Source organism: Canis lupus, chromosome 10 (genome assembly GCF_011100685.1).
Source record: "Canis lupus familiaris isolate Mischka breed German Shepherd chromosome 10, alternate assembly UU_Cfam_GSD_1.0, whole genome shotgun sequence".
NCBI classification, from domain to species: Eukaryota; Metazoa; Chordata; class Mammalia; order Carnivora; family Canidae; genus Canis; species Canis lupus.
Window position 1 is genome coordinate 54,308,746 of NC_049231.1, and position 7,812 is coordinate 54,316,557.

The 7,812-nt window shown below is 36.1% G+C and overlaps 1 pseudogene; it reads left to right on the plus strand.

Moving 5' to 3' along the window:
* Nucleotides 1-3,078: 3,078 nt before the first annotated feature.
* Nucleotides 3,079-4,289, plus strand: LOC100683314 (annotated as a pseudogene).
* The last annotated feature ends 3,523 nt before the right edge of the window (nt 4,290-7,812 follow it).

The following is a 7,812-nucleotide window of genomic DNA, read 5'->3' on the forward strand; positions in this document are numbered from 1 at the left end:
TTATTCAGGTTATCTCTTTAGTCATGCTTCAGGAAACAGAATTTTCTTCTTGATGCCTTCTTGCTGAAATCTTTTACCTATCTTTATGAAACTCCCAATGGCAACAATTTCTTTAGAAAATGGACACTTTCTAATCTAGGATTCATTTGTTTTCTCTGTCTACTCTGGTAACAGTTGACCAAAATAGAATCCTTCCTAACTTTTTTACCCCTTGGGTTTCCACTACAGGACTCTCTCATTACCTTCCATAATTCTGACTCACACTTCTCAGCTTTTTTATTCAATCATCTTTTCCTGCGGCTACTTTATTTTTGTTGTTCTCGTGTGTGCTGATTAATTTTTTGTGTCCACTTGCCTAAGCTGTAGTGCCCAGTTACTAGGTCAAATGCCAGTCTAGCTGTTGCTGTGCAGGTACTTTCTAGATGTGGTTAAGCATCATCCAGTCAGTTGATGTTTGCCTTAAGAGAAAAGACAGAGCTCTCCCACAGAAGAAATTCTAACTCCAGTTTGCCTTCAGATTTAGGACTGCATCAAATCTTGCTAGAATATCCAGCCTGAAGGTCGTCCCTACAAATGTGAAACTAGCTTGTCCCCACAATCACATTAATCAATTTCAAAAAATCATTTAATATTTATATTTAATAAATTTAATTAAAACTAAGTTTTAATATAACTATATATGTATACACATATATGTGTGTGCATTTGTATGTTATTTGTTTCTCTGGAGTATCCTAATATAGATTTTGGTACTTGGAAATAGGGTTCTGTTCTAACAAATATCTAAAAATGTGGACATCTTTTTGGAATTGGCTAATGGATAGAAGCTGGAACAGTTTTGAGGAACTTGATTTAAAATTTTTTTTTTATTTACTTATTTATGATAGTCACAGAGAGAGAGAGAGAGAGAGGCAGAGACACAGGCAGAGGGAGAAGCAGGCTCCATGCACCGGGAGCCTGACGTGGGATTCGATCCCGGGTCTCCAGGATCGCGCCCTGGGCCAAAGGCAGGCGCTAAACCGCTGCGCCACCCAGGGATCCCTAAAAAAAATTTTTAAAAATGAACTTAGGTTGTTGGTAAAAGCATGGAATTCAAGGGAGATTCTGGTGAGGGTTCAGGGGAAAAACAGACAAGAGCTATAGAGAGAGCTTCTATTATCTTAGAAGATACGTATGTCATCATGAACCTGGAAATACAAGTATTAAAGGAGCTTCTGATGAGCTTTAAGATGGAAATGAGGAAACTGTTATTAGAAACTGGAGATGAGATTTTTTAAGTGACATATTGAGGATGCAGCTTGGTTTTTCTTTGGAGAAAGAATTGTTAAGCAATAAGAAACTAGCACTTGATTTGGAAGATTCTCTACCTATTCAGGTAGGACTCTCTGGAAACAGGACCCTTTGCTAAAGAAATTGTGTGTGACTCATGGGTCCAATCAACCACCTCAGGAAAAGATAGGTATAGAGATGCTATTACCCTGGAAAGATCTGTGAAGGAGTTCTTGTGTAGTGGCTTGAACCATGCTTATTATGCATTTCTACCTTTATTTCTCTTCAAAATGTATCTAAATAAAACATTCCCGATACCTATGATTTTCCTGTATAATTCATCTTGATTAAAAACTGATTTGTTCATTGCCTCAATTTCAGACTAAACTTTCCCTCTGCATCACTGTCATATTTAGTTTACCCCAAAGCAAATTTCAATAATTCTACCTTAATACTTCTGCCATCCTTAGTTCAGAGTCTCTACATACCATGTTATAATATCTTAAATTGGGAAACAGCACCTTATAGCATTACTTAGATTATCTTTGAATCCTAGATGTCAGGGGGATTAAACCTCCTTCAGGGAGGGACTTCCCTGGAAGTCCCATTTATAAATAAATGACTTTATTTATAAACATTATTTCATAAAATTCAAGTCTGATAATGTCAATATTCTAATTAAAAATTAAAATTAAAAAGTTAGAAAAAAATCCTTAGAAAGCTTCCCATCTCATAATAAATTATTTAAACTCTTTATATTAGCAAATGCATTTATTTTCACAGCTCTTAACACCTGCCTATTCCTTCCTCTAGCCTCTCTATTCTACTTGCAACTTATGCACAAGTAACACTGAATTATTTTTATTTTCCTAAAAACACTAAATATATATATATATATATATATATATATATATTTTTTTTTTTTTTTTAACGTGTGTTCTCTGCTCACCGTGTCTTTCTGCCAGTTTAGCTGCCTGGTATACTCTTTTAAAGTCAAAGACAAGGATCTTATCTTCTGGAAGTAGTTCCTGAATTCTTATACTTATTCATTTTCTCTACTCTTTGAAAACAATGACCAGTATCCCCAAGAACATATATTATAATGTGCTATATTAATATGTTTACATATATTTATCTTTGGCAATAATGTGGATTTCTTGAATGTAAGAATTGTGTTGTTTTCATTTTGATCAGAAGGTATGGATCTTGTTTGTTGTCATTCAGAGTCAATAATTCCTCATTACATGAATGAATGATCATAATGATTGTATACAAACTAGATAATTTAAGTTAGGTCACATCAAATGAAAAGTCTTATGGAAGACATGGATTCAACCTAAATGCTGGATGAACTATAGTTTACCTTTAGGTATCCATAACCTTAAGACATTTTTGGAGGACTTAAATTAAAATTTAAATCATAATCTTTTAAGTGACAATAATTAGGTACTAATTAAGTCATATATATAAATATAATTATATATTACCTATGATTTAAACCATTTAGTCCTCTGTGATACTGAGAAAATAACCAGGGATTACTCAATTATTTATTATGTTTATGTTTTCCAGAAAAAAACAAAACAAAACAAAATATGTCATATCTAATCAAGTCATTGTTAGGGCTTGCTGACCCACAAGTCATTTACTTTTACATGATGACTGTCCCGATCTCTGGTTGGAGTCATATGTTTCGATTTTAAAATTTAAATAATTTAAATAGAGAAACGAGGCCAGAGATGCAGGCGCTTTTTCTGCCCGCGGTGTCTCAGATTCATTCTTAAGAAACTGAGAACTTAATCTTCCAAAATGTCAAAAAGACCATCTTATGCCCCACCTTCCACCCCAGCTCCTGCAACACAAATGCCCAGCACATCAGGGTTTGTAGGATACAATCCATACAGTCATCTGTCCTACCACGGCTGCAAGCTGGAAGGGAACCCGGGCACTAACAGCCAGGTCATGGCATCCTCTGGTATTACATTCCAAAACCCCCCAAAGCCACCAGATAGGCTGCTGATGCCTACATGAGGTGCAGTAGAAAGGTCTGGGACCAAGCAAAAGCTTCCAACCCTGACCTAAGGCTGTGGGAGATTGGCAAGATTATTGATGGCTGTGGCGAGATCTCACTGATGAAGAAAAATAAGAATATTTAAACAAATACCAAGCAGAAAAGATAGAGTACAATGAATCTATGAAGTCCTATCCTAATTCCCCCCACATACCTTGCTTCCATAAATGCAAAAAGTCGTGCAGAAGCTGCTTTAGAGGAAGAAAGTCGACAGAGACAGTCTTGCATGGAGAAAGGAGAACCTTACATGAGCACTCGGCCTGCTGAAGATCCAGATGATCATGGTGATGGCTCTTCAGTGAAGCATACAACCACCGCCTGCTTCCAGAGAAGCCACCGTCTCATCAATGAAATGCTCAGTGAGAGGGTGGTGTTGTCTCAACAGCTATAATGCAGGCCCTCAAACGGCAGATCCGGTCCTTAATGGTTCATCAAGCGAAGATTAGAAGCTGAACTTCTCCAGATAGAGGAGCGACCCCAGGAGAAGATGAGGAAGTTCCTAGAAAGCACAGATTCCTTTAACAACAACTGAAGAGGCTGTGCGGTTTGAAAGGGGAGGTGGATATGGAAAAGATTGCCGCTGAAGTGGCACAGGCTTCAGAACAGGCTCGCAAAAGGCAAGAGGAGAGGGAGCAAGAAGCTGCAGAGCAAGCTGAAGTCAGAGCAGCATGGTTCCTGAGGAAGAGCCAGCTGCTAGGGAGCAGAAAGACGACAAGAGCATCCCTATGGAGACAGAGGCGACACACCTTGAAGAAGCAATGGAAAGCCAACAGAATGGTGTACACGGTGAAGAAGGCATGTCTACTCCTGAGGCCGAGGAGAGCAGGTGGCAGGGGTGGACAGTAGGGCCGAGGAAGGGACAGTGATAGTAACGATGGCTCTGAGCAACAGTGCAGCAGCAGAGGAGCCACCAACAAGCCCCACACCAGACGATGAGAAGAAAGAATGAAAGTTGCCTTGTTTTATTTGTTCTGAATACTTTTTTAAATGAAAAAAAATTTTTTTGAGTTTAAAAAATAAATAGATATATGATAGATAGATAGATAGATGATAGATAGATAGATGATAGATAGATAGATGATAGATAATTTAAATGATCATGACTTCCAACTTTTTAGTGAAGGAGCTCCTCCCTATAATCTTAAAGTATAGCAACATTCACAACCTCTGCTCGGTTATCGAATTGTTGCCTACCTTGAAAATTCGTATCAGTTCTGCTTCCCTGATTTATAAAATGAGAATACAGTGCTTACGTAAACCACCTCCCAGTAATGTTGTAAAGTGTAATGAGATAAAACATGCCCTTGAAACACTGAAACTGTGAAAAAACACTTTAAAATATTTTAAGCATTGTTATAAGACTATCTTTTTTTTTTTTTTTAGCTTCAAGATGAGTATGCTGTGTTTTCCTTTGGTTATTCATAAATAAAATAGTTTTTTTTATTATTATCTTTGCTTGAGCCATGGAGCGTTCCATAAACATATACAACTGGAAAAAAAGAACTCCTAAAATCCATCAGAGTCTGTCTTCATTAACTTATTAGGCAGTTAGATGATACTAAATTATCAGCTGACTTTCAGTTTCATAACTCCATTCTCATGCTGGCATCTGTACCAATGCAAAGATAATGGAACTGCCATGAATGGAGGTGTTTTATCACAGTTCTAAAAATAGTTTCTGTTTTAGGTAAATCCTCAAATTATTTTGATGTTACATAATTATTCAACACTTTTTTGACTTGTAGAATATGTTATTGCATGTGAAACCAAACCTCCTTTTCTTTATAAAGCATAGAGTTGTTGTTTTGGCTTAAAAAAGATCCACTCCAGAATCCAGATGCTTCATACTGTCCAATGAGATAGATGTAGGAAAGTTCATCGAAGCTTGTTAAATGCTATCATCTTCAATTACCCTACAGTTATTAGAGTTTCCTAAGAAAACCTGATACTTCTCTTTTTACTAAAACACCTGCACCAGCACCATGTGTCATAGATGCACTGTTCTGTCAATGTGTTTTCTTCTTCTTCTCTGTTGGAATCCTTTTGGTCAGTATGAGCTGTCGGCTTAGATCTAACTCTCTCCGCATTTCTGCACATGTGGAACAGAAGTCAAGTCCCTGAGCACATTTCAAAGCTGCTGGTTTGCCCTTGATGTTTTAAGTTTTCTTTCTTTCTTTCTTTCTTTCTTTCTTTCTTTCTTTCTTTCTTTCTTTCTTTCTTTTTTAGGGGGAGAGAGAGTGATACTGAAGATGGTCATGCTTCCTGCATTGCTTATTCTTCATAATATTCCAATTAGCTATAGGGAAATCATATATATCATATAGGGTAGAAGAATGCTTGCTTACTTTAAAAGTTTTGTTAATAGCCTTGAAACATATCTACTCAGTCACAATCTGGCCATTAATTAGTTACAGCTGAATTTAGCTAAAATTGATCTTGTGTCTATATTAATTGCTCAGATTAAAAATAATAATCTCAAATGCAGTATTTCGGTCTTGGAATCAAGAACTAAGTGAACAATTCCTTTTGTGCACTTTGAAATGACCATGATGTATTTGATGGTTGAAAGAGAAGATGTTTGGAAGAGAAGTATATCACAAGGAATTAACAGTTTGCATCAAAACATTAACCTAATTGAAACTTTAATTGTACTAAACAAATCACAGAAAATTGTATTAGTTTTAATGATTGAAAAAAAAAAAGAAAGAAATGACAAATACCCACCATTTGCTTCAACGTGGATGGAACTGGAGGGTATTATGCTGAGTGAAGTAAGTCAATCAGAGAAGGACAAACATTATGCTTTCACTTATATGGGGAATATAAAAAAATAGTGAAAGGCATTATAAGGGAAAGGAAAGAAAATGAGTGGGAAAAATCAGAGAGGGTGACAGTACATGAGAGAAACCTAACTCTGGGAAACGAACAAGGGATAGTGGAAGGGGAGGTGGGCGGGGAGATGGGGTTGACTGGGTGACAGGCACTGAAGGGGGCACTTGACGGGATGAGCACTGGGTGTTATACCATATGTTGGCAAACCGAACTCCAATAAAAAAATACCAAAAAATTCATTGATTACTTTTTTCTTAATTGAATTGTTTACACAGCCTATATACATATAGTCAATATAATTTCTACTCCCAATTTATTCATTTTAAAGTTATGAAAATATGGTTTTGTTTGTTTGTTATTGATACAAAAGGCATGGTAATCTTTGATTACTAATCATCAGAATAGTTGAAGATAGCTTTGAGAAAGTTTAAGATTTCAGTTGCTAAGCAAAGGATCTTGAATTTTAGTACTGTAAATAATGGGAAACCACTATTGATTTCAAACCACTGGAAATGTTTGAAGGAAGGGTAAATTGGAAAAGGAGGAATTTTTTTCAGCTTTATTGAGAGATAGTATATTGAAATGTACAACATTGTATAAGTTTAAGGAGTACAATGTGATGATTTGAAATGTGTATATTAAGAAACGACTAACACAACAAGACACAATATCTATACCGGTGTGTGGTGATAACATTTAAGATCTACTCACTTAGCAACTTTCAAGTATATAATTCAGTAAATATAGTTCACTATAGTCGTCATGCTGTGCTCATTTTATACCTGGAAGTTTATGTCCTTTGGTCAACATCTGTCAATTTCCTCCTATCCTCCCTCCCCTAGTCACCATCTTTCTACTGTTTCTGTAAGTTTGGCTTTTTTTGGATTCCACATATAAGTTAGATCATACAGTATTTGTCTTCCATTGTATGACTGATTTCACTTAACATAATAAGAGGGCCTTTTTTTTAAGTTGGTAATGGCTATGTACATATCTGAGTTAATTAAATTGCTTGCACATGACTGAGTTCACAAATATGCTGGCAGAAACAAACTGGCTTACAGTATTCACATGGGAGGGCCCCAGGGGTCATGGAAGACATATTCAACAACTAGTGGAGGCTTGGCCACAGCCTAGGATACCTGCAGTTTTAAGAGTCCAAAATTGCTACTGAAACTGGATGCTGGTTGAGTATCATCAAGGATGTCAAAAGAACTTAAGAGATAAGGGGCGCCTATAGGAGAAGTTATGTATATATATAATATATAATATATAATATATAATATATATACCTTATTTAAGAATATGACCAGCACAAAAGATCTCTTTAATTCTTGAGTAAAATACGTCTTTATTAAAACTCTGTTGATTTTTTCAACTTTTATTCATCGCACAAATATTTATTAACTATTTACTGCATTACAGGAAATTTAGGATATTCAGTAAATGTTGTAAACTAGATGTAAAAGGTTTCTTTCATAGGACTTGTATTGCAGCTTGGTAGGTGGTGGGTGGGGAAGACAATAAACCAACCCATCTGGAGATGATAGTAACCTTTATAACAATAGTTTTAGTTGACTGGAAGGAATAGAGGTAGGATGAATTGAGGAAAGAACACAATGTGAGGAAGTGGGCATTGT